General features: G+C 45.4%; 1 protein-coding gene across 1 annotated transcript in view; it reads left to right on the forward strand.

Moving 5' to 3' along the window:
* The first annotated feature begins 551 nt into the window (after nt 1–551).
* The window catches only part of SCN8A (sodium voltage-gated channel alpha subunit 8), a 151788-nt gene continuing 124718 nt past the window's right edge, over nt 552–27621 (forward strand). Inside the window, exon 1 of the mRNA XM_048488370.1 lies at nt 552–658. The gene's annotated coding sequence lies outside the window, so the exon portion shown is untranslated. The remainder of the gene's footprint in view (nt 659–27621) is intronic.

A 27621-nucleotide genomic window follows, 5' to 3' on the forward strand; every position in this document is an offset into this window, starting at 1 on the left:
CCTCTGGGTGCCGCTTGCTTCCCTTCCGCAACCAGAGACTTGGTAACTCCATGACACCCCCCACCCCTCTTTTAAAGGGGTTGGGGAACTTGCTCTGCCAGTCTCTTCCCTCGTAAGTCTCCCGGCATCAACCAATTGGGGGGGGGGGGGCGGGCGCTCTGGACCTCTTCTGGAACTCCGGTCCATCCGTAGAAAAAGATTCGCCAACGGTGGGAGCTGGCCAAGCGCCCTTCCCCCTCGTCTCGAGCCTGCCCTGGAGGGTCGAGAAGTTCCCAGAAGTTGTCCCAAGTAGGTGGGCTTCTGCTACCCTTGCAGAGGAGCGGGAGGGGAGGGCTGGCCTCTCTGCTAAGGGGTGCCCAACTTTTTCTTGCCGGCGCAAACTTGGCGTCGGGGGCGAGGAGGCTCCTCGGGGCGGCTGCCTGCCGGGTCCCTGGGCTGGAGGGGGCGGGCGGCGAACGCGCGGAGTTTCGCCACGCTCCCTAAGCCTTCTGCTGCGAGTCATCAATTATGCAAGGGAACAGCGCGCTGCACCGGGGGGGGGGGGGGGGGCAGGGGAGGCAGCGCACCAAGATGGCGACAACCGCAGTTTCTCCTGCAGCCTCCCCACCTCTGCAGTCCAGCAACGCCTTGCAGGAGTCGCGCTAGCGCCGCCGCCACCGTAAGTTGCATCGCCAGCCCGGGGGCTACGCGCAGGAGGAAGGGGCGCGCGGGGAATCCCTCCTCTCTGGCTCTTTGGGGCTGGGATATATATTTGTACAACCAGCCCCCTTCTCTCCTCTCCCCCCCCCCCCCATCCACTTGCAGGCAGGGGCTTTGCCGCAGAGCGGTTTCCCCTCGCCTTTTTCTTTCTCCTGGGGGGAGCCTGGTGAGTCCCCTCCCGTTGGAGTCCAACGCCTGCCTCCTGGAACTGACAGGGCCCGTTGCCTGGATGACCCCAGCCCTACTCAGTGATTCCCCCCCCCCGCAATCTCCCAAACCGTTCCCCCATTCTTGAGAGCGGGCTGAAGCTTGTCTCCCCCTCCCCCCAACCACCACACATATGTGGGGTTGACTCCCCCCCGCCTCCCACGCCGAGGGCACAGAAGCCGCACTCTTTTCTCCTTCCCAGTTGGCCAGCTCTCCAAAGCTCGGACTCCCGGAGACTTTGGGGGTGGGCGGGGGGGGATCTGAGCCCCTTCGAGCTCAGCCTGCACGGCCGCTAGCCAACTCCTCCCTCGCTCAAGCCAGGGGAAGCCGAGGCTTTCTCTCCCCACCCCCGCTTCCCCCTCATCCCGGCAGCAGCAGCCGCCTCCCGAGTGGCTTTTCTGCATTGGGGGCAGGCGAGCAGGCCGGCCGGCCGCTGGGGCGGGCGGAGGGGCCAGAGGTAGAGCTGAAGGTTGGTGGGGCGCTCGAGGCGTCGCTGGTGCATTTCGCTCCCCGGCAGGAGGCTCAGGCCCCCTTTTCTTGGCAAGGCTCCCCATTTGGGAATAATCCGGGCCCCGCGGCTGCATCAAGCTCCTCTCAGCCTCTCCTCCGACTCCCCCGTCCCTCCCTGGAAGAGCCTCAGCAAAGTCCTCCAAAAGCCACCCGCTTCCTATCCCCACCTGGGTGGGCGAGAGAGGAGGACTCCCCCCCCCCAGTCTACATAAGTTTTTTGGGGGGGGTGTTTCTACTTGCATCTCTCCTTGGCTGGGGTCGAATGTCAGGCTCTCTCCGCCGCCCCCTCCCTCCTCCGCGTATCCCCCCAGTGAACTGATGTGGGGAGGACATTGGGGGCGTGGAGGACGGGAGCCAGTTGCGAGGGCCGGCGAGGGGGGGGGGAGAAGGATCCGCGGCGCTGGCAGCTGCAGAGGTACCTTTGAAAGGACGGGGCGGGGGGTGGAGCGCAGCCGCTGCAACACTTCTGGAGTTCGCCGCTCGCGGAGGGCTGGCGGGAGGTGCGGAGAGGCAGAAAGACTGCGGCCTGGATGGAGCCCCCCTCGCTCCCCTCGCCCGACGGCTGAGCGTTGCAAAGGTGCCCGCTTGTCAGGTGGGATGGGGATGCGGGAGTGGGGGCCGGGGGGGGGGAACTCGGTGCCTGCCTCCCGTTTCCACGGGAACTTGCAGACCCGCTTCTGGTGACACTGCAGCGTTTTCCGTGTGGGGGACTGGTGACCCTTGCGTCCTGGACTTTTATACCTTATGCGGGGGGCGGGGGGCGGGGGGGGGCGAAAGAGACGAGAGGCGTTACGATGGCTTCCCCAAAGGTTTTCGGTCGGGGGGGGGGGGACACATTACTTGCTTTTGCCTGATGTCATCACCTTCTCTTCTTTCTAATCGTTTCCTTTCATGATCTATAGCGTGTACATAGGAAAGGAGGGGGCAGATTTAAGTGAATGAATGCGGTTGAGAGTGTTTATGTTTGCTAGCGTAAGTGCCACCCCCCACCATCACTCCACCCCCGTATAAAGACATTGACAGCAACTTCCGACTGTATCATGATGCTTTGGTGGCGTTGAAATGGGGGTGCCCTTTTTGTGCGCACGCCAGGCGGGTGGTGCTGAAATGGACAGCTCCTTTTGACCCGGCAGAGGCCCGTTTCACACCAGTGCTCCCCTTGCCGGGTTTTATTTTTACAGGCTGTGTTTTTTCTCTTGGTTGCTTGTTTGGCCTATCAGCTGGTGCAGAATATATATTTCCTAAGCCTTTCCAAGCCCTGTGCCCAGTGAGGCCCGCTTTGCGAACAGGACGGGTTTGTTTTTGTGTTGGGTGTTAATAGTAGGAAGCTATCTCCCCCCCTTCCCCCTTTCCGATTATTCTAATGCCTTTATCACATACAAGAACTTCAGTGCTTTTTAATTCTAGTGTGGAGGCTGCTAAAGAAATAAAACCATGCTGAGATGGCTTTTTAGAGGGTTGCAATGCATCACAGCGATTCCAAGGGAAATGGTGTAGCCCAGAAGGTGTAAATGTGCGACTTAGATTGAGGAAATGGGCTGAAAAGTCCTTACAGTGCATGTAACTCTCAGGGTGGCCTTTCAGAGGAAGCCCCTGTCACTCACCTGCCACCTTCCTAGTGCAAAATGGGAATCATGTCGCCACCCCCACTTCCCACAGTTATTGTGAAAGCCCAACCCGATAAGAAATATTTAAAATAACCTTGAATAGGTGAGGTTCTATGTCAGTTATTAATAATAAATGGAAACAGGCAAGAAATATTTGTTACACAGAAGAGCTGTTCATACGATATGGCTGTCTTATGGAAGCAGCCTGAAATTGCTTCTAGGGGGTAGCTTCTGTATTCGATGAACCATTTTATTATTAACTGGGGTGGTTGTCATCATTTTCCTCCAAACCACTGCCTGGTGGCAGCAAGGAGACAAATCACACCACTGAGGCCAAGTTATGGGTGTGCCAGCAGCATAACGTGGCTTGCTCCATAAAGCACTTGTCCCACAGAACTATGGCTTGAAGAGGGCTGCCTCTGATCCTACCATGAGTCAGCTGGGCATTTAGAAACTTCAGCTTCCTGGTAGTGCAAAGCTGATGCAATAAACACACTGTTGTGTCCCAGTGATATCTTGCTGTTGCCATAATGAGCACCCACCTCCAGTGACCCTCATGGCAAACAGGTCTTTGGACATCTGGTCTATTCACCTGGAAGTTCACCAGTGCCATGTGGTGCTGGCTCCATGACTCCTTGACTCATGCAAAGCCTTAAAATGGTCTTTTAACTATATTATTCTTATAGACCATCCTGATTGGGCTAGAGGGGCATTTGGTTCACCATATTCTGCCTGGATAATTGTAACACAATCATCCTTCTTTCTATCAGAAGAATTCAAAGTTCACTTTGGAGCCTAATGAGGGTGAAACGTTTAGCTTAATAAATTTAGCCTTAGCGATTAAAAATTTCTACTACCTGTTTAACTGTGCGATTTCCTGTTGCTGCAGTATGTTTTGTTTGGGATGTGAAGAAACTTATGGAAGAACATTATGTATGCAAGTTTATAAGCTCAGTAGGTCAGCATGTTGAAGAAGCTGTTAACAAGGATGTACTGTATTCGTTTGTAGTCTGTTGTTTGAGCACATAAGCTATCAAAGATTAATCAAGACTTCACATGGGGCTATGAATATTATACTGACATTCTTGTTTGAACTGACTACAGAATTTAAAGATTTTGTTCCTATGCATGTTCCTAACAAGATAATAACCCCAGATGTTTAAAAAAAACCCTCCAGAATAGATTGATAGATTTTATTAATATTGCATGGCAGCTGATGAGAACTTCCAGCCTGCAGTTCCAGATAATGTCAGCTGATGAAATTCTTCCAGTTATTACAGTGTTGTAGATATGGCTTGCATATATCGCTAAAGTTACTCTTTCAGAAAGAATCTGCTTCTGATTGGAAATGATGATGGTGAATTGGCCCATCCTATAGACAGCTTTTGCCAATGGTTAATCATCAATGTACTTAGCACTGGGTTTTAGCTGGCTGGAAGTAGGAAGTGTGAATAAATGTTTTTCATATGAAGGTGCTCTCCTCCCATTATCATTCAGAGAAAAAAATGTGTCAATGGGGCTTTAGCATGCTTAACACTTTTTTGAATGGTGTCTAAAATCCTTAGTGGGACTACATTTTTGTGGAAGTGATCCAACTTTCAAAGCAAGATAGTCTCCTCCCTTATATATATTTTTTTTAAAAAGCTTTTCTAGAAGAACCAAAAGGTTTTTTTTTTCAGATTCATTAAACATTGTCAGTTGTAACAGTAGCAGTTTAACTGGAGATGCCTTTTGAGATGGATTCCCAGCATTAACTCCTGCTCATGGATTCCTCACTCTCTCACTGGCTATAATCTGCAGTGCACACATGCTCAATGTGTGTATGTAAAGTGCCATCAAGTTGCAGCTGACTTATGGCAACCCAGATGGGTTGTCAAGGCAGTGGTGGTTTGCCTTCCTCTGCATAATGACCCTGAGGCTTATTCTGCACATGCAGAATAATGCACTTTCAAACTGCTTTCAGTGCTCTTTGAAGCTGTGCAGAATGGCAAAATCCACTTGCAAACAGTTGTGAAAGTGGTTTGGAAACGCATTATTTTGCATGTGCGGAAGGGGCCTGATATTCCTTGGTGGTCTTTCATCCACATAGTCTGTTGTCCTCTGTTGGCCCTCCAGGGCAACATTGGCTGGTGTGTGAAACAGGATGTTGGACTAGATTCACCATTAAGTGATCCAGCAGGACTCTTCTTATGTTCTTGACCATAGACGCAACTAGGTTACACCTAAGTCCAATCTTTTGTCACAAAGCAGGATCCCTCATGCACAGATTAACCCCTGTGGTTCCTAAGTGTCAAAAACAATCACAACCAGACACAGGGGTGAAAGTAAGTTTGGTATTAACTGCTACTGAGCACCTTTCAACTTCTTCTTCAAGTCCCTTAAGGAAGACACTATCAGGAAGAAATTTAAGGTACTTTATTCCTGAGCAGGAGACATCAAGTTGCAGCCAATTTAGGGCAACCCAGTAGCATAGCTTCAAATCACTCTAACATGTAAACCAAACTACACCAAACAAAAGAAAGTAAACAGATACAACTGGGGGTCACTAGCCAATTGGACACAAGGAAGCTTTGGTTTCCAACGATGGAAGTTCTTCGCAAGAACTGGCATGCGAGTAATAGCAATAATGGTCTTGAATTTCCTAAAGGACTTGCATGTTCTGAATGGTTCAAAGATGTGTGCTTTTTAGTGCTAAGTGATCAAGTGGATTGCTTTTGAATTCCTCTTTGAAGTATTAGCTTTATTATCTTTTCTGAAGTTGGGTATTCTGATTTTCCTTTGTTGTACTTGCACTAGATAACAATTATATATATTTCCCTTATGAAACCCATTTTCTTGGGCACGGTTCTTCTTTGGTAAGGTCATGTTTATTCAGATGCAACTTATATTGCCACCAATTAAAATCTTGTTGCTAAAAATTGAGCCAGTTCATAGAATATGTATGTATGGAGTGTTCAAGAAAGTATGTATGGAGTGCTCAAGAAAATAGGAACCCTCTATCGATGAAATGAGATGCATAGGATCTGTAACCAACTTTAAGTTGAGTGAAGTTCCACAGCCTAAAAATCCTTCTTCTAGCCTAAGGAAAGTTCTTCCAACTTAAATGGTTCTTAAATGGCTGATGGAAGGCTTCAATCTTTGCTCATTTGACAGGTAGGAGATGTGCTATATAATAACATTGTTTACAATTTATTAACTTATTGAGTATGCATCTAAATATGTAATGTGCTGAGATTTGTGTTTAACATATCTGTCCACATCTCGAATTTGACCTAAGGTGGGTACTTAGCTATAACCTCTTCATTAGGATCTAGCAAGTTCCATCTAACTCACTCACTCCAGGTCAGGAGACAGCCAGTCTATCCTAAATAGTGTTATATACTTTTAACCCCATTGATTTAATGGACCTAGAAAGGTGTAATTTCATAGGATTGTACTGTGAGTTTGATTGACAATGGAGAGAATTCAGTTTGGGGATTTCAGTGGCTGTCACCAGTGAAACCAAAGGCATATCTCTTTTTTCATGCCAGAAAAGAAAGGAAAGAGCATTTGGAAACCCTACCCATGTGTCTGCATCACTGGAACGTTAACTGGAAAGTCTGTACTGCAACACAGCGAGAAACGGGCTTCATTTGAAATGTACTCCTTTTTTTCAAATGATGAAATTAACCACATGCACAGTAAGAAAAAAAAATTAAATTTCCATAACATTCGGAATAGTGGTCTTTCTAGCCCAAAGTGTGATTAGGATCAAGTGTGCAAAAGGTATGTACAAGGCATAGGAGATAGGTCAGGTATCAGGAACTGCTTACAGAACTATATTGGTGACTAAGGCTCATTCCGCACATGCAGAATAATGCACTTTCAAACTGCTTTCAGTGCTCTTTGAAGCTGTGCAGAATAGCAAAATCCACTTGCAAACAGTTGTGAAAGTGGTTTGAAAATGCATTATTTTACGTGTGCGGAAGGGGCCTAAGAGTGTGTTAATGCCACAGTTTGGTAGGAGCCCAGCACAAGAACAGTTTGGAGCCTTGTGAGCAGAAATTAACTCAGACCAGCCGCTTGCACTTTTAAAAAGTTTCTCGCCCTTCAGTCTACAAAGATAGGCAGTAATGTTGTGCAGTCTTAGGAGTCAGAAGGGTGGCTGAATAAGATTCCCAGTGTTTTGCATTGATCCTCTCTGTACTAATTTGCTTTATCTGGAGAATTTATATAAATTGGAGAATTCACTTTCTGGTTTATGATTTAGGCTATCTGAGCACAGAATATAATTTTATGTTGTTGTTGTTTCTGCTTTTGTTTTGTTGTTGTTTTTTGAGTGCAAAACACACAGAGTGAGTCTTGATTATGAATGAATTTCCCAGAGATAAATTTTATACTACTCCTCTTTTGTAGCAGGGAGAGGGACTGTAGCTCAGAGCTAGCACTCATAATTGTCATGCCAAAAGTCCCTGCTTCAGCCCATGTCATTTCCAGGCAGTTAAATGTTCTTAGGTAATAAGAGACAGGAAAAGATTGTTCTCTTTCAACACCTGAAATCTTTTAACCTGAAATGTGCCAAACATGGGACTCTGACCCTTTCCGCACGGGCCATTTACAGCGCCCTAGGGATGGCAAAAACGCCATCCCTAGGGAGCTGTTCACATGGGGGGATGCAGCTGCATCGCAGCCGCACCACCCTCACTCCCCCCCAGCGGCGCTAAGCTGCTGTTTCCAAATCTCGCTCCCCAAGTGAGGTTTTCTGGAAACAGCAACTTCCAGCCGCTGCCGTGCAAACGGCAGCGGCAGGAAGGTGCCATCCCCCCCTTTCCCGATCGACATACCTTCCCTGCGACCTCCCAGCGCATCGCCCAGGCCTGGGGGCACGCCCCCCCTGCCCTGCGACTCCAGAGCTGTCATGCAGGGCAGGGGGGCATGTCCCCTGGCCTGGGCGCCGCGCCAGAAGGTCGCAGGGAAGGTACGTCAATCGGGTGACTGCACAGCGTTGCGCCGTATTCCCTGCCCTTACCAGGACCGTTCATGCGAACGGTCCTGGGGGGGTGTCGGCGTTGTATACGCTGACGCTCCCCCCAGCGTGGCCATGCAGAAACGGCCTCTGTGTTGGTAAAGTGCCATCAATTCACAACCAACTTATGGTAACCCCATAGAGTTTTCAAGGCAAGAGCAGAAGAAAGATGTTTTGCTATTCTCTGCCTATATGTTGCAATCCTGGTCTTCCTTGGTGGTCTCCCATTCAAGTACTAACCATGACTGAACCTCATCAGATCTTCTCGGATCTGATGAGAGCAGGCTAGCCTGGAGAGTTCAAGTCAGGGTAGAATGGAACTGAGACCCTTGGGAAAAGGTCCTCCTTTACCAGAAAACCTGTTTGGCAACTTTCAGTCAAAGCAGCAATACTGGTCCAGGTAGACCACTGGTATGAGACAACATCATTGTTTTAAACAATCTCATAACAAATTTTTGAGGTCTGGCTCCCTCTGCATCTGGCCAGCCAACATCCTATGAGGCAACATCCTATTCTGCCACCACCAGTAGTCCATTTGGTAGCAGCCAGTAATCTAAATGCACTGTAACCATCTTGCCTAATATCACATAGAGATTAGCCATTTGGCTAATAGTGCATGAACTGCAAATTTGGAACCAATACTAATAATGTGTCTTATAGAATAATCATATGTTGCATGAAAAATAAGCCTGTGCTGACAAATCTAAATTCTGGGGTGCTGTGTGGTTTCCGGGCTGTATGGCCGTGTTCTAGCAGCATTCTCTCCTGACGTTTCGCCTGCATCTGTGGCTGGCATCTTCAGAGGATCCTCTGAAGATGCCAGCCACAGATGCAGGCGAAACATCAGGAGAGAATGCTGCTAGAACACGGCCATACAGCCCGGAAACCACACAGCACCCCAGTGATTCCGGCCGTGAAAGCCTTCGACAATACAATCTCAATTCTTATCTAACTGCCTTTAGCCAGGCCAGTCATCTGAGTGCTGTTTCAGGCAATGGCCAACTTAGATGCTTCAGGAATGTTCACAGAAGTGCAAAATGCTGCCCTCTAAATGGCAGAGCTTTTGGCCAGTCTGGTGAATATTTATTTATTTAAAAATATTCATACCCCACCTTATACAAAATCTGTAGGCAGCTTACACAGGTTAAAATGCTAAAAATAATAATAAAACTTCATAAATAAACCATGAGAATTAAAAGAAACAATAAAAACCGCTTAAGATTAACCCCAACCTTTATTCCCCCAGACCAGCATCTGTAGCGGGGCTTTCCAGGGAGGCTAGTCAAATGCCTGTTCCAAGAGAAGGAGCTTCTCCTTGCACCTAAACCCCAAAAGGGGAGGTGCAGTGGTGGGATCCAAAAATTTTAATAACAGGTTCCGATGGTGGTGGGATTCAAACACGCACCTCCAGTCCCTATTGGGCAGGGAGGTTGCTTTAGTAACCCCTTCTCAGCACTCAGAAAAAATTAGTAACCACTTCTAGAGAAGTGGTGAGAACTGGTTGGATCCCACCTCTGGGGAGGTGTATGGCAAATCTCCAAGGGAAGGCTATTCCAGAGGCTGGGTACAATCACAGAGCAAGCCCTCCTGCATGTTCCTGCTCCCTGCACTTCAGTGGGGAGAGATACCAGCAGGAGCACCTCCCCTTGTGACCTCAATGCCTGGGCAGGTACATACGGGTTCAGGCACTCCTTCAGGTAGGCAGGCCTCAAGCCATAAATGTGCTTATCCTGAATGTATCTAGCTAGACTTTTTAGCAAGCCATTTATACTAAACACCAAGACAACAGTCTGTGGCAATCAATTGCATAAGTTAATTATGCATTGTGCAAAGTGCTACTTGTTTTGTTTGCTGGAACTGAGATGCCTACTAATTTAACTAGGATTTTTTTTCAGCTCTTGAGCTCCACTGTATCTGCTTCTGAAGAACCTGAAATCAGCACACATTCTGTTGGCTTAGCACAATTTCCTAAACTTGTTATAGCTGAAACACACCTTTTTCCTGAATGCAAAGTGGGGTAGTGGTTAAGAGCAGTGGAATCAAATCTAGAAAACCAGGTTTGATTACCCACTACTCCATATGAGGAACGGACTGTTATCTGGTGAACCAGATTAGTTTCCCACTCCTACAAATGAAGCCTGAAAGGTAACCCTAGGCTGGTCACAGTTCCCTCAAAACTCTCTCAGCCCCACCTACCTGTTTCAGAACAGGTAGAGGAAAAATCACCTTTTCCCAAGAGATAACTGCCTACCCATGTGTCTGCATGCATTCTGGGAATACCTGATGAAAAATGCAACCTCAGAGAAATAATACATAAAGAGGCACACTTTTCAACTGACAGCAGGTTATTCTACACCACTGCATGATAGAATTATCTGATCAGACTGTCTTTAGAAATGTGGCAGAATTATCCACCCCAGATAATAGGTAGATTTGAAGTAGACAAGGCCACAACAGTAATTCATGCAAAGATACAGCAGCCTGTTTCTTCTGAGACCAGGATTCTGTCATATGAGAAATAACTGAATGACAATGGCCCCTTCCGCACATGCAGAATAATGCACTTTCAATCCACTGTCACACTTGTTTGCAAGTGGATTTTGCTATTTCACACAGTAAAATCCAGCTGCAAAGTGCACTGAAAGTGAATTGAAAGTGCATTATTCTGCATGTGCGAAAGGTGCCCTAGTCAATACAGAGGTGCAGCAGAATCACTTGCACTCAGCAGTTGTTACCGTATATACTCGTGTATAAACCGACCCGTGTATAAGCCAAGGTACCTAATTTTACTGCCCAAACCTGGGAAAAATTATTGACTCGCATATAAGCCGAGGGTGGGAAGCCGGGAGGCAGAGGGAGCTCCTTATTTGGGCAGGGACATCAGGGGGAGTTTGTCAAACCCAGCCCAGGCAGAAGGAGCTCCTTATTTGGGCAGTGTCTCCCCCTGATGTCACTGCCCAAATAAGGAGCTCCCTCTGCCTGCCAGCTGGGTTTGACAGAAGCCCAGTCAGCCAGGGTGCCTCAGGGTTCCCCCTTCACCCTCAGGGAGGGGAGCAACAAGCTGCCCCAGGGAGGTTGTCCCGGCCCCTCGCCAGCCTCATTAGAGCTTGCCGGCTGTGGCTTGTGATTGCTAGAAAATGGTGACTCGCATATAAGCCTGTAAACAGGACTGAAAAACTTGGCTTATACATGAGTATATACGGTAAAAAGAAAAAACAGAGCCAGAACAGTAAATCGGGCAGACACAATAGGCAATTTTTGCATTAGGCTTGCAGAGACCTTTTATTTAATTAATTCCTCTGTTACTCTACACTAGCAGATCCCTCACAGCACACTGTGTGGCCCAGCACACATTTTGGGGATTACTGATTTAGCATGTGTTTGCACATGTAGAACAACTGTTGTAGAAGCTACAATGTTTTTAGAGACAGCTGTGTGAGTGCAAAATGTGTCTCAGGGGATCAATACAATTCCAGTGCAAATCTGTACCAGTTCAATTATCTTGCCTGATACTGATTTGATTTAATTTGTACTGGCTTATGCCTTTGTCACCAACATATATATGTATATGCAGAAGTCCAAAATGATTAGATCAAATTGTTATGTTTTCAATAAACTCATTACGTCTCCATTGAGAATCTTCTTCCCTATACTGCTTTCAGTGACATTTGGTTATTGATCGTAAATAAAGTCTTCTTCTTCTTCTACTGCTTTCAGTGAAGAGTTGTTGGCTATACATCTGGCACATCGATTCCTTATAGAAGCATTTGTTGCCCTTCTCCTCATCATTTCCTGTCCGTGGCAGTCTTTGACGTACAAAGCCCGTGCATGGAATTTGCCAGGAAGAGCTGAGTCAATTATATTTTACAGAACAATTATAAGTGAATTCCATTGAATTCAGTGGGGCCTCCTGTCAATCCAAGAGCCTCAGTGTAGCCCTGTCATGTGCAACAAAATGGTGTCCATGAATCAGGGCACAGATTTTCTCATCTACTGAAAAGGGAGGGGGAGGGGAAAAGGGGAAGAGGGGGAAACCAGGCAGATGGTAGGTCAATGTCACTGTCACAACCTAAGCCTGGGGGAACAATTTGGTCTTGCAGATCCTGCAGAACTATACTACATTCTGCAGGGCCCTGATCTCCACTGACAATACGTTCCATCAGTCTAGGGCCAGGGCAAAAAAGCCCTGGCCCTGGTTGAGGTTAGTCAGATGTCCTTTGGACCAAAGACTTTCAGAAGATTACTTCCAGAGAAGTATAAAGCCCTCTGGGCTGATGCTAGAACTGTGGTGGCGAACCTATGGCACTCCAGATGTTCACAAACTACAATTCCCATCAGCCCCTGATAACATAGGTTCGCCACCACTGTGCTAGGAAATACAATAGCCTCAGACCACTCAAGGCTTTAATGCCAGTACCTTAAAATTGATTTGAAATTCAACAAATAAACAAGTTAGTGGAGCATAGGGGTAATGTGTGATTGCAATGAGGTCCCTGTAAGGACACTTGCTGCTGCATTTTGAATGAGTTGCAGTTTCCAGAGTAACTTCAAGGGAAGCCCAATGTAGAGCCAATTGCAGTAATCCAGTCTGGAGGTGACCGATGAATGGATCATTATGGCTAGGTCCAGCTGCTTCACTTGGCTGTATGTTTCTGTCCCACAATCTTAATTAATTGAATTTTTCAGTAAAATAACTGTAAAATAACTGTAATAATCCAGTGACATATCCCTAAAATGACCAAATGATGGAACAGTAGCAAAAAACAACAGCGATGAGCAGCAAATATTGAGCATCGAACGGCAGAGAAATAGATAAACAGCTAATCCTGGGATGTTAGAGGTATCGAGTAGCGAGGTATTGCGTAGAGGCAGAGGTGTAGCTGGGCCAAACTGCCCGGTGTGCACTTTATATCCCACCCCCACGGCACCCCCCTTCCCCCACTTACCTTAGTTCCTTTCCTTTCCGAAAACTTTTTCAGGCTGCAAAGGCCTGCTTGCAGTAAAAACGGCCTGATGGGAACTATACTTCCCAGGAGACCTTGTGAGCCCCAAGGTCTCCTGGGAACTGTAGTTCCTCAGGGCGTTTTTACTGCGAACAGACCTTTGCATCCTGAAAAAGTTCTCAAGAGAACTAAAGGTAAAAAAAAAAAAAAAAAAAGTGAAGAGCCACCAGAGCTGCAGAGGGGAGAGGGGAAGGGGGAAGGGCCTGGGGCGATTTCCGCACCCCCAGGCGTGCGCCCAGTGCACGGCGCACCACCACCCCATTCCCTTGGAGCTTCGCCACTGAATAGAAGTATCGAGTAGCTAGATGTTTAAAAAACTAATTGCACTACCAATCAATACTGGAATATAGCTGTAGTCTAAAGTACCTTCAGTTCACTTTACATGTTTAAAAAAATTCTAGGGCACATATTCCCAGAATTCCTATTTAAACTGAGCCTTTAGCTTTTCCTTCTTTGATCTGAAGGTGGTTTGTAGTAAAATACTGAACTGATACAAATGGCAGCAAAACAAAAATGTATTAGCTGGGGGGAACACATGAAAGAAGAATCAGTTTGCCAAAAAAAACCCACAAAAACTGTGCCTCACTAGTCTAATAGAGGAATATTAGTAAGCTCTGGAGTAGTACTGAGCTTGTGATTCTGACCCAGTAGCCCAATTCAGGCATCATGCAAAAACATGATTTATTAAACTGTTATCTCATTGGAGACACCTCCATTGACTATGGTTAGTTAAGGTCCACCAAACAAGAAACAAGTCATGATTTGGTAACTACAGTCATGGTTTTGTGTTAGATGAATTTTTATCGGATTATTTTATGGAGGGTGGTATTGTCCAGTCACAGCTGATTCATGGCAACCCTATAGACTTTGCAAAGCAAGAAATATTTGGTGGTGGTTTTCCATTGCTTTCCTTCATGTCATGACCCTGGTAGTCCTTTGAGATTGCCCATCCAAATACTAAGCAAGGCAGACCCAGCTTAGCTTCTGAGATCTGATGAGATGTTGCTTTAATGTGGAAACGTTCTGGTTGCTACTTGGGGACCCTATTTGAGTGGGAAGATAGCACTGAAATGTTATAAAATAAATAAATAAAGTGTTACTGCCGTTTCATATTATGTTGGAAGGTGGACTTATTGGCTTGTTGGCTAAATAAAACTAACTGTGGATAATAGACCAACTCCAAACCATGGTTTCAGCCTAGTTTATCACACCCCATTTAGCTGGTCAAGTAGCACATGGTTGAATGAACCTTACTATGTCTAGTTTATTTAAACCATTCTTTTACTTGGCATCTAAACTGAGCTGCTATTCTTTTCATTCTTCCAAGTATGGCAGTACATACCTCTGAGAGTGCTTTTTCTAGACAGTTTTAATGAGTGGAAGCAAGAGGGGTGAAGATAAGAGGCTGTCACTCCCTGCACCAGTCCAGCATCTAGAGATCATACTGGTGGTATGCTGTTTCACTTCCTTATTCACTAGCGTCCTATAATACTATCACCTTTGTCATGTGCTCCACTTATCCTCCCCCAATTATGCTTTATTTGCTGGTGGTGTAGTTTGGATGAGTAGGGGAATCCCTTGTGATAGCCAAACATGTGACAATTAATTGTTAGCACTGTGAGATCCACAAGAAATGCAACTAGAAGAAACTGCAAGTTCTATGCGACTTCTAGTTAGAGCATATAGGGATGGTTATGGAGAACACATTATTAGATATTGGATGTATCAGATTTTAAATCTGTGATATAGAGATTATTAATCTGAAACATCTAATAATGTGTTCTCCATAACAATTATTGCCATGTATCCAGTGGTGGGGTTTAGCCGGTTCGCACCACTTCGGCAGAACCGGTTGTTAAAATGGTGCTTGTAAACCACCAATTGTTAAATTATTTGAATCCCACCACCAGAACTAGTTGTTAAACTAGTTGAATCCCACCACTGCATGTATCCATCAAAAGACAAGAAAATATCATGTGCTGCTGTTCTGCTTGCAGTTTGTAAGAGGGGAAACAATGTGTTTGTATAATATAATGAGAGAGGTGTGGTGAATGAACAAACCGGTGGTTAGATATACCAAGTGGTTTGGAGATGGAAGGCTCAGATTCCAGTTTGCCTTTAGATAACTCCTTATCTTTTCATTATGGAAATATAATTAAATTGGCTCTCTCAAAGAGATTGCTGTGAGGATGAATAAGATTGTGTGAGATTGTAAAAAGTGCTTTGCCCATTCAAAAATGCTATAAAAGCTATAAGTATTATTACTGTTAAATGACTGTCTAATCCATTAGCATGATACACACAAACACTGTCAGCATGGAGATGCAAGGATTTTATTTTTATGATGAATTTTATGTTATGTGACCATTTGTAACGTTTCCCCAAAGGAGCATAATAAACACACCGACACAGTTCATGACAGAGCATAGCATGTAAAGGAGATTAACACACATGAATTTAACCTCAACATTTTGATCTGTTGATTTCATTCAACAGGGAGCTTTTAATTATTGATGATAACAACTTCATAATGCTCCGTTAAATGGACTGTAGGGAACATTTGATAAAATAATGTGATTTAGTAATGGAAGGGCTTGCTACAATACTTTTTCAAAAAATGAGTGTTTGAAATATTGTTATGCATGGATCTATGTAGGAATGGGGGGATGTGAGATTGTGTTGTTTAACCTGATCTTGTAAGCAAAGCAGGGTTCATAGTTGGATGGGAGAGCACCAAGGAAGACTTTGCAGAGGAAGGCAATGGTGAACCACCTCTGCTTTGTAACTTGCCTTGAAAACCCTATTGGGTTGCCAATAAGTCAGTTGCAACTTGATGGAACTTTACCCACACATAGGAATGATTCTTTGCCCAGACTCCACTCTCCCATAACTGAGGTTCTTTGGAAACCTCTGAAATGCTATCTGTCTAAACCTCCTCTAGTCCCATCTGCAAAGTATATGAGGTAGGGGGAATTATCCTGATTGTACTGGGAGGGAAGTGAAGTAAGGATGTTAAGCATTGGACCCTCAATAATCCACTGTGGCTGTGGGAGAGGAGAATGAAATGTGGCTTTAGACAATCAGTAGTTGGTGCCTCAAGTCCATTAGATCACTCTTTTTAATTTGATGAAATTGATGCAAAGTGACAAATAACAAAGCTGGGTAGCAGAATACGAGCCATGCAAGGTTCACATGGCTAAAGACATGTCCAGTGACCAGGTGGATTAGAGCTGTCTGACCTGTGTCTTTTGATGCTTATCTTAGATTCCATTCACACACCTTTTGCTAAAGAGGCCTGAATGTGCACAACTGACAGGCCAAACAAAATCGGAGCCAGCCAGAACTAGCTAATGCTTCTGTGCACATGTGAAGAAGGATTTGTTACCCCCAACAATGTTATCAAACAGAATTATTTCTTATGCACTGAGGAAACAGTAACTAAAAATTGTAAATGATTATGGAACGGGACTACGATTGGTTTGAAATCAATTGGCACTCAAAGTAGGGTTCTATATATGGCCGTTTCTGCACGGCCCATTTATGACGGCCTGGGGCGCCAAAAGGTTTCCCCAGGCCGCCGTTTCAAGACAGGCGCTATGCTGCTGCAACGCAGCAGCGCGACCCTGACTTCTCTTCCTCCCCAAGAGGCGGCATCAATTAAACAACAACCCTAAAGGGTTGTTGTTGAGGAGGGAGCGCCTTCCCGCGGGCGCTGGTGCGAACTGCGCCGGAAGACGCTGTCTCCGATCTCCGCTCGCCTCAGATTACGGTGGCCTCCTGCGTCTGTAGCCTGCGGGCATGCGCGAAGCCCCGCCCACACCGTCCTCCGACCTCCAGGGGTCGGAGGGCAGCGCATGGCGGGCACTCGCGAGGCTTAATGCAGGAGGACACTGCGGAGTGAAGCGGGAGGGCGAGAGGCAGCTCCGTCGCGGGAGCCGCCTGCCGCCTGCTGGCCTCCCCTTCAGCCTGCTCGCGACGCATGGCGAAGTTAGCGAGTCACCCCCACGCCGACAGAACTCCTGCCGGCGTGGGGGCGCCTCCTGGCCGTGCGGAAACGGCCTATGTTAGCCAAAGGTAAAATGGTAAAGCAAAGGGTCCTGGTGTTCCGTACTGAAATGCTAGAAGGGAAGAGTTAAGACATAAAACAAGGAAGGAAATGTTGTGAGTGACCATTCACATATCATTCACAACACCTGATCAAATTATGTGGCATCCTTTCTTAAACCTCTGTGCTAACTTCCTGTCAGCTCCTGGAGTTGGCACAAACTGCTCATTCTTACTTTCCAAGTCTTTGGTTGTTTTACCCTACATTATCTCTCCTCTCATAACTCACTATGACCCCCTCCCATGATCACCAACTCCTCCCACAAACAGATCTCCTTTTCCCTGACATGATTCTGGAGCCCATTATGCCTGGAACTCCCTCCCAGATAGAGTTGCCAATTCCAGATGGCATCTGGAGAACTTCTGCTATTACCAATGATCTCCAGGCAATCAATATCAGTTCCCCTGGAGAAAATGACTGCTTTGGAGGGTGGACTGTATGCAGAAGTGGGATCCAGCAGGTTCTCACAGGTTCCTGAGAGTAGGTTACTAATTATTTGTGTGTGCCGAGAGGGGGTTACTAATTGGTGATTTTGCCACATGATTTTTGGCTTAGTTACGCCCCTCTTCTCAGAAGTAGCGCGCAGAACTTGAAGCAGTCTAGCAGGAGGTGCACCGGCGAGCGTGGCAGCCTGTACCTGCATGCATTTGTTTCCCACCCAAGGACCGACGCAGCAGCTGCGTCCTTGTCACAGCCCCGCCCAGGAATACCACACCCACGGAATGCCCAGCCGTGCCCCCGTCGTGCCCCGCCCAGCCCCACTGGTGCTACGCCACAGTTTGAATCCCACCACCTTGGGAACCTGTTACTAAAATTTTTGGATCCCACCACTGACTGTATGGCAGTATATCCTGTTGAGGCCCTCTCCTCCCCAAACCATGCTCTCCCAAATCTCCCAAATTTCCATCCCCAAAATCTCCAGATATTTCCCAACCCAGGCAACCACACTCTCAGGGTTTCTGTTAAGCTTTCAGCATAACTTCTTAATTTTCATCCTGTTGTATATTGAATTATGTGTAAATGAACTTGCATGTATTCTGCCTTTGTCACATCCACTTTTCCCCCTTTCTGTTGTCACCCCTCTGTTAGTCCCCAGCCCATGATGCCATGTAAGAATTGAGAACGGGGGATGTATCACCACTGCAATACATTTTGGGAAGTTGGTCATTTCTTCTGTTATTGTATACCATGTGCACCATACATTCTTACCATGAGGACCTGTGATCCATGAGAGGGAATGTCTAACAATATTTAAGCCAGTTGTTCAAAGTCCTTTTTAAGCTCCGATAAGACTGTGATCCTGAACATAATCATTAAGAACACAAGGGATTTTACTGCCCAGTATATATGACGACCCCCATGATACAGTGTTAAAGGAAGGCTGTGAATCACCACAGGTCATGATTGCCGCTAGGGGTGGGAAAGGGCAGTCTGATTCTGACCTCAATGAGGGCGGAAACAAGGGGGTGGCCATTATTGTTTAGGGCAGATGACAATGAGTCGAATGCCTGCTGGCCACATCAGAGAGGAGGAGGGAACTTGAGCCTTTAAAAGGCCAACCCCTTCTTTGTGTCGGCCATGTGCTTGGGCCGGCTGACGATTTTCCCACCCACTTCTCCCTACTTTGCAATGGTTGTTAATGCATGCTAACTTGTCATAGCCATCAGAGGTTTTCGTGCATGGATATTGATCTGGAAGGGCCAAAGGAAGGGAGCTACCCCTCCCCTGTGGAATGGCAGACAAGGGCAAGAGGCATCCGCCCTGCCGAGCAGGGAATCTGGGGAACACCTCTTGCCAGGACCGTCCGCCCGGCAGAGCCCCACGGTGGAGCAAAACTCCAGTACGTAGCATCCGCCTGCTGGAGCTTTGCTGTGATGCTAAGACAATCAGCTCAAGACCCATGCTGCGCCTCACGCTTCTGTCTTTGCTATTAATAAATCCAACTCTGGCCGATTGATTTACTCCAGTCAAAAGGTGTGCAGCATGGTTTATGGGACTTCGCCCCAACAAAGCTCCACCCTCGGACGGCAAACTGTAGTACTGCAGTCAAAGCTCTGCTCACAACCTGAGTTTGATCCTGGTGGAAGTCATCTTCAAGTAGCCAGCTCAACATTGACTCAGCCATCCAGCCTTCAGAAGCCAGCTTGCTGGGGGTAAAGTGTAGACAACTGGGGAAGGCAATGACAAACCATGTTGTAAATATAATCCGCCTAGTAAACGTTGTGATGTGACATCACCCCATGGGTCAGTAATGACCCAGTGCTTGCACAAAGGACCGCCTTTATCTTGAAATATGAGACGTGTGGGTAGGCTCAGTCTTTGCAGGGACCCCAGCATATGATTGTTGTCACCAAAACTTTGAGGGCAGGCTGCAGTCACACTGTTGCACAAGGGTAGGCCTTTCCATGACCATGGTGCCTCTGCCACTACTCAACAGTGCTTGCACCTTTTTTTTCTGTAATGGAGTCAGTTATAGAACTCACTTCCTGGTCATATTAGTTTAGTGTTTATACCTGTCATCTTTGGAAAATCTCAGCTGAATCCCATCCTGTTTTCTGTTTGTTTTAAAATTAAATCTGTGGAGAATGACTGGTTTTTAAAAAATTATTTATTGTGCTTTTATTGCTTTATTGTTCTATTTGACTAATTTTATTGCAAAAAATTCTCCAGAAGATGCAGGCTTGTTCTGCCAGCATATGTGTGGTCCAGTATTACACCAGAGGAAGTTACCTTGTGCTCGTTTTCAGAGGAAGCTTCTGCTGTTAGTGGAATGTAGCCTTTGTATCCAACCCATCATCTTTATTCTTTATTGGATTGTTGTATTTTGGCTTCATTTGTGTGTGTGTGCATTGTAAACTGCCTGGAATGTATTTGTTGTTGGGATCAATAAGCTGAACAAAAATTGGTTGTAGAGACAATGCTGTAACAGCCTCCCCTTTTCTACCTTTCCCTTATTCACAATTCACACAACATTTGGGGGAAATAAAACAGATTCACAGTAACAATATATTTTGCAAATCTATGGAAAATGCATGCAAATAGCGCAAGTTTCTTTAGTATATCATGCTTACCAAATCCTTTGTATAACTCAAATGGAACAGGGCGAAAGAGAAATAGAAAGAAGGAAGTCATGATTTCAGATTTAATGCTGCAAGGGGTAACCATGGTGTTACCATATTGGTTAGTGCTACAAATAGGGGGTCTGAGGGAGAGATAAATCAGCAGGGTAAAGTGGCTAGGAAAGTGTAAAGTGATGAACCATTCATCCACAAAGCAGGAGGTGGGGTATTCTCCATAGTGGGATCTGCATGCACTCATGCAATTAGCTATGAGCAGTGAACTTCAAAACACAGATGTGTGAATGAAGTTTTCTTTTCTATGAAGTTCTAGTTCAAAGGCAAGGATTTCTTTTAAAGTTTTTCTTTATATTTTTCAGCCATAAATTGCAACTGGATTATCCTGTGAATGACAGCTATAGTGCTACAATAGCTTAGTACCCAGCAATGGATGCAAACAGGCAGCCCAATCCAGAACTCCCGGGGGGTGAGGGGGCAGGAATAGTGCTGCTGCCATGCTGCCCCACTGTCTCCAGAGGGCTTTTCAATAGCATGGGGAGGCAAGAAATAAAACAAACCTCCCTGCCACCTGAAAGCCCTCCATTGGGCTACATGGACTTATGCCACCCAAAAGTAACATCACTAAACAATGCTCCAACCTGGAAGAGAGGAGAATACTATTTGACAGGCTGTTACAATGTGCCAGGATAAACCACATTCTGGAACAGCACCATCATATAATTATAAACCCCAATGCAATTAATGCAAAATAGTTACTTTGTACAGATTTACTCAGTTTACTTCCTTTATTTTGGACCCAATATGTGAGTACTGGAAAGTTTTCTTGAGCTCAGTGGGACTTCTGAGTAAATAGGTCTAGGATTGGACTAGCAAATGCAGAAACATGTCATGCAGGGGACATTTGTGAGAGATACAGCAAAACAATCATTTTAATAATTCAGTTTTGATGCCATAAATTTTGCTCTGCTTCTATCAGATCTAGATCTCAGCAATCCTGGTAGGCTTGCTTTTTGCAACAGGGTGGCATAAGTCAGAAGAACCCCTGGACTGCAGCGTAGCTGGAGGCAGTCCTGGGGTTGAAGCCTGTTAATGTTGGCTCCACTCCCAGCCATGTCTCCAGAACACTCTCATTTCACTGGTGGGACTGGCGGTGATGCAGGAATGCTGATGTGGAGCTCTGTGCTGCATCCAGGCATCCCAGAGGGCTGCAGTGGCTGCCCATCTCCGTATTTTTGCCTTTCTGGTGGTGTAGATAACCCAGAGAGGGCAAATCCACTGGTGTGTCCCCACACTGCTACCAGAAGTTGCTTCAGCTTCCCCCACCCTCCACCCCATCTGGATTGGGCATTAGACTGCAGCCCTCAGGAGATGTTCCTGCAAGTGAGTTCCACTGAATGAAATGGGACTTAGCAGACCTACTTAGGCTTGCTCCCTTAAGCTGTTGCTGACAAACAAGGATCAAGATTCTGTGTCCTCCCTAAGCAATTTGATGCATTGCTCAGTAGGTCCTGCTTTAAAAAAATGTTCTTAATGCTTAGCTTAAACCTTTTTGAATTCTCTCTATGGAAAGCATAATCGCTTTTCTTGTTTTCTGACATCCTTTTAAATATTTACAAATTGCCAGTAGACATCCTTCTTTGTCCTGTTTTATGTTGGTTAGACCAGCACCTCATCTTCCCAGCTCCATTAAGCCTTTTGCCCTATGCCTTGCCATTCTCTATCCTTTCCTATCAGCCTCCTTTTTTTTTAGTAAACAGAAGTGCAAAGGTGTAGTCCAGTGTAGCATCCTTCTAATGCAACCTTCTTCTGCTTGTCAGGATACTCTCTGTTCCTTCCTAGGTGCACAGGAAGGCAGCACCATTTGCTATCTGGGGCATGGGGAGAGAGAATATTTTAGTAACAAAGTTTGTTCAGGAATTCAGACGACAGAGCCAGAGCCAAGATGGAAAAGGTCCAGGTTCTGGTTGATGCAAGACCGACCACCCTAAGTGGTGAAATAACCAACAGATGGTTGCCTGTTGGCCACAGTTGGTGCATAGGAACTTACAGCAAGAGACAGTCCTTCAAATACGTGGATCATGAAAGGCTTTAAGAGTCATATCCAGCACATTAAATTAAACTTGGCAGCCAATGTAGCTTTTTCAAAGTAGGCAACATATGTTCCTGGTGACTAGACCCTGACAATAGTCAGGCTGTGGCATTCTGGACCAGTGGTAGTTTCCAGGTTTGTCTTCAAGGGCAGCCCCACATAGAACACATTGGTGTTAACTTGCAGGACCTCATAGGGATATACTAAGAATCTCAGTGTGAAGGGTACATGACTATGAAGGTATTGTAATTGTTATTATAAGCACTTTCTACCAGTGGATTATAGTGCCATCTTGTAGGCGAGTCAAGGAGACTGAGCTAAACCATAGTACCTTATCCTCTTATTGTATGTGTAAAGTGGTGTCAAGTCAAAGCTGACTTATGGAGACCCCAGAAAGGGCTTTCAAGGCAAATGTTTAAGCAGTGGTGGTTTGCCATTGCATTTCTCTGCAGTCTTCCTTGGAAGTCTCTCTTCCAACTACCAATCTCAGTTTCTGAGGAGATCAAGTTAGACCATGCTGCCTTTTCTCTTTATCCTCTTATTACTTTGCTGCATATTTACTTGAGCACATGCTAAGTGCTCCAAAATTGTCCTCTATTTCATCTGTGTCCTTCAAAATAACTACAAAGTAGACTGAGGACCTCTGCATCCGTAAGGTTCCTCTGTCCCTGTCTGCTACTATAGAGTCAAATAATATAAATCTAATTTATAATGGGGCGAAGTATTAATTTGAGCTAAGGTTGAAGGGTTAAGTGTACTGGGTCTACCCATTGACTCACTTCTGTATGAGCCCAACACACAGGTAAAGAACTCTTTAACACCTTTTCCAGAAAGGATATGATAGAGGATATGATAGAGGTTTATTCCCCATGAAGCACCTAAGCTACAGATTCTTGTGCATGAATCAAGCCCAAATGATACAGAGTTTGATGCCATAGTATGTAATAAAGTATGGCTCTGCCAAAGCCTCACCTGCTGCTCATACAAGATAAGCCTGTCTCTGCTTATGTGGAATTGAATCAAGCAGCTCATATCTGAAGCACAGTGATTGAAGCCTCGCATGTGAAAATAGCTTTTTTCTTGATTCAGGTGAGAGAAAGCATCTTTTCTTTAAAATAAGGAGGAGGGAAGTCCTTGGGTCAAAAGCATTGGGCTAGTTATTGATCCCCTCATTACGCTTTTCTGATGCGGTATCACCCCATTTGCGGTGAAGGCAACAATACTAACTGTCTCAAACTCAAGCCCAAAAACAGTTTTCTGGGAAGTTGAATCAAATAGGGATTACTGCTGAGTAGACTGCCTTAGAATGATTCCCTCAGAAACCTTCTGGTTGAAATCTTTTAAAAATATAAATAATAGCTCTTTATTTCTGTTTCTGACCCAGAGCCTTTTTTTTGTCAAACCTTGCACCTAGAGACGAATGTTGACTGTACGTGTAAACAACAATGATTTTATTTCTGAAGTATTTTGATATTTTTACTAAAGCTTTTTTTTAATTTTAATTTTAATGAATGCCCTCCAGAAGGCTTTGTGCAGGTTTTAAACAATTCTACAAATCTAATACCATCCAAATGGATACCATCCATTTTCGGGCAATGCTGGCCCTCCTGGCCTTTGGGTTGGGCGCCATCTGTGCATGCCTCTGGGCATGTATTTTTATTTGTAATTTTTGGAATTGCTGCTATAATGTATTTTAATGAATTTTAATGTTTTATTGTTATATTGTAATTATGAGACCTTATATTGTATTTGTTTTATGTCTCATTGTACACCGCCCAGAGCCCTTTGGGGGTTGGGCGGTTTATTAAGTCTAATAAAATAATAATAATAATAATAATAATAATAATAATAATAATAATAATAATAATAATAATAATAAATGAAATCTTAATTTAGAATACTACAATATTGTTCAGAAAGTTAAAGTAGTCCATGCCTTCATAAAGTCATCCGTTACCTTCCCAAACATGCATTCAAGCACTGCTTGTTAAGACTCCAACTTTGTTGAGGCTGTAGAGAAAGGGGATGCTACAGCTGTAGGACAATCACTCACTACTGTATGTATTTTTGTGGAACAGACTTGATTCAATCTACTAGGATGTTCTTCTGAGCAGATTGCTTCAGAGGGGGCAGGACATGCGCAAAACAATCCTTTACACATCTCTGCTTCATTCCTATTGGGTGCATGCCGGAGATGTCTTCTGATAGATTCTGCCATTGGAGCATAGATTTATGAGTACTTGCAGTGTCCTTCAATATTTCTATGGCTCAGTTCAAACACAGCACAAGAACGTGACTTAATTAAACTTTGATTAGTGGCCTGAATGCAGCCCACTCTACTAACCAATTAGGGACCCTCAAACCAGGATCAAAAACCATGGTTTGAAGTCAAATTATTAACCACCAATGGCATAGTGCCCAGGGGACGGGGGGCATCTTGCACCAGGTGCGTGCTGGTGCGGGGAGGGGGGAGTTTCAGGGGCATGGTAGGGTGCAGGGCACACACATGCCCTGGGCAGTTTCCCCTCGCTACAGCTCTGTTAACCACAGTTAGTTTTAACTATGGTGTTGTGCAATGAATGCTGACATAATCCTGACAGGTTTCTTAAAACTGCTCTTACTCATCCCTGACTAGAGATTCTTCCCTGTGTCTTCTTACCATGGGACAACTGAACAGTACAAGTTTCTGCCACCACCCAGAAATAGGGTTGCCAGATCTCCTTAGGCCACCAGAAAAGGATTGTTGTAGGGTTGCCAGAACCAGGTTGGGAAACTCATGGAGATTTGGGGCTGTAGTCTGGAGTGGACCTCAATGGGGTGAAATGCAACAGAATCCATCCTCCAAAACATTCATTTTCTTCAGGGGAACGGAGAATCCCTAGGTCTCACTTGGAATCTGACAGCTCAATAAAAAAAAACCCATGAAAATAAGTAACAAATGTAGCTGTTGAAGACTGGGATTCACAAAATCAAAAAGCCAGCTATGCCATCTATTTTCAGCCATGATTTTATCACAAGGCAGAATCATGTGTTCCTGTATACCCTGTAGTTATGTGTGCTGCATGGGTGCAAATGATGACCCTCTGCAAATTTTGGGGGCTTGTTTTAAGAGAGGCGGGAGCTTCATGCTGGCTTGAGAGTTTTTGTGTCTCTCTGCCAAAATAAGGTCATTAACAAAAGAGATATCAGTGCACAGAAAGGTTGCCCACTTCCAGGTGGCGCCTGGAGATCTCCCAGGATTGCAGGTGATCCCCACACTACATAAATCCATTCCTCTAGAGAAAATGGCTGCTTTGGAGAGTGGACACTATGGCATCATACCCTGCTGAGATCCCTCCCCAACCTCCCTCCTCCCCAGGCTTCTGCCTCAAATCTCCAGGAATTTGCCAATCCAGACATGGCAAATACATCACCTAATTTTCCTCTGAAAGAATTTTGGATTTTACTCTCTTGAAGATGACGTTTGAGTTTTCCATGTACGCCTGTTGTTGGTTGCTCTACGGCCCTTTTCATTCTACTTACACATTAGAATTTGGAAATTTTCAGCTTCCATTTTGACACATCTTTTATTTTTAAAAAGGAAACCTAAATACAGTAAGTTGATGTTTTCTAGTGTCTATTGAAGCAACAAGACTAGGGACAGTGTTACACTGCTGGTAAACCTGAGTTGAAGATGCTGGTAAACCTGAGTCCAGTTTTATTGTTGGTGCTGAGTGCAGCCAAGTGAGCTGGAGAAAAACATCCCATCTGTGTACTACATGCTCAATGAGTTGTTATTTGCTTCCATGTCATGAAAAGGTTCGGCTGCCTTTTCCATGCATTAAACTTTTGTTCAAGGGAAAGACAATTTTCTCAAGGCCAGCTGGCAGCACTAAGTAATGCATAATGTATCAGAAATCCTTGTCTGTACAATGTTAACAACTGATTACTGGATTAAGCCCTTGCCCTCACACCCTGTGGGATGTTGAGCATCTTGGGTGGTGCAATGGTTAGCTGACTTGCTAATACTTTTGGTAACATGGCCTTGGCCAAACCATTGTGTCTTTTTCAAATGCAGTGGGTGTTGACTCGCTGTTCTGGCTTTATAAGATCAGATGTTAGAGTTCATGGAGATGTTGTAATGGTGAGTGAAGTATGGCTCCATTATTTGCATTAATTTTTTTTAGTTTAAAATTTTATTGTTATTTAAACAGCTTTAGCTCCCAAAAGGTCTGTTCCAAATTCTGAGGACTTTAAAAAGGCGCCTTGGGAAGGAATTTCGCACAGCTTTTTTCCCAAAGATGTCCTCAGAATGCCTTGTTTAAGCTCAAGGTGTCTTTTAAAAAAAAATGCTTTGAAGTGCACCTTTTTTTCTTAAGGCACCTGCAAGACGTCCCCTGCCTGCCTGTGCAGAGTGCAGAGCTCAGGAGGCATCTTATTTTTCCCACCTGACCATTTCGCTCTCTGGTTAATTTCACCCTCCACTTGTGCCCAGCATTTTGTGTGCTGGTGAAGGGATTCTCCCTGCCTCCATTTGCCCCAGGTTGCTTGTTCTGCAGGCTTACGGCAATATATAGTTTCCCTTTAAAAAAAAACAAGGAGCTGTCTTTGTAGCTACGCAGACACACATAAGAGAATCTTAGCCACTTGGAGGACTGCTTTACCTCCCATTGAGAAGCACTGGGTAGACTTGCCTTCCACAAATAACCTTAGTTTTTTCTTACTGCACAGGAAAACTTAGATGATCTGTGGAGGGCAGGTCTATCCAGTGCTTCTCTATGCAAGGTAAAGCAGTCTTCCAAGTGACTAACATTCTCATATGTGTATCTGCATAGGTAAGATAGGCAGTGGCGTAGCACCAATAGGGTGTGTAACACACCAAGCGCGCACTGGTGCAGGGGGGCGTTCAGGGGGCAGGTAGGGCGTGGCAAGGACACAAGGTGCATGCATGCCCTGGGCACAGTTCCCCCTCACTCTGGCCCTGCAGATAGGTCCTCTAAACTTTTTTTTTTAAGGATAACTATATATTGTCAGAATTGGCAGGACCAGCTGAGTACAACTATGTACATTTCAGGCTGAAAAGGTGCCCAGGATCAGAGTCTGCAGAGCAAATGTCAGGCATAAGTGGAGGGTGAAACTGATCAGAGAATGAAATGGTCAGGTGGGGAAAAGCCTCTGATGCCTTAGCCGTCCTAAACCAAACCAGCAGCCACCTCTTTTTAAGATACCTTCTGGACATCTTATTTTGGGTGTACAGAGTGAAAAGAAGCAGTTGCCTCTTTTTAAGATGTCCCATAGACATCTTTTTTGTGCTGTGTGGAACAGACCATAGACACAAAG

The sequence above is a fragment of the Sphaerodactylus townsendi genome, linkage group LG03 (assembly GCF_021028975.2).
Source record: "Sphaerodactylus townsendi isolate TG3544 linkage group LG03, MPM_Stown_v2.3, whole genome shotgun sequence".
Lineage (NCBI taxonomy): Eukaryota > Metazoa > Chordata > Lepidosauria > Squamata > Sphaerodactylidae > Sphaerodactylus > Sphaerodactylus townsendi.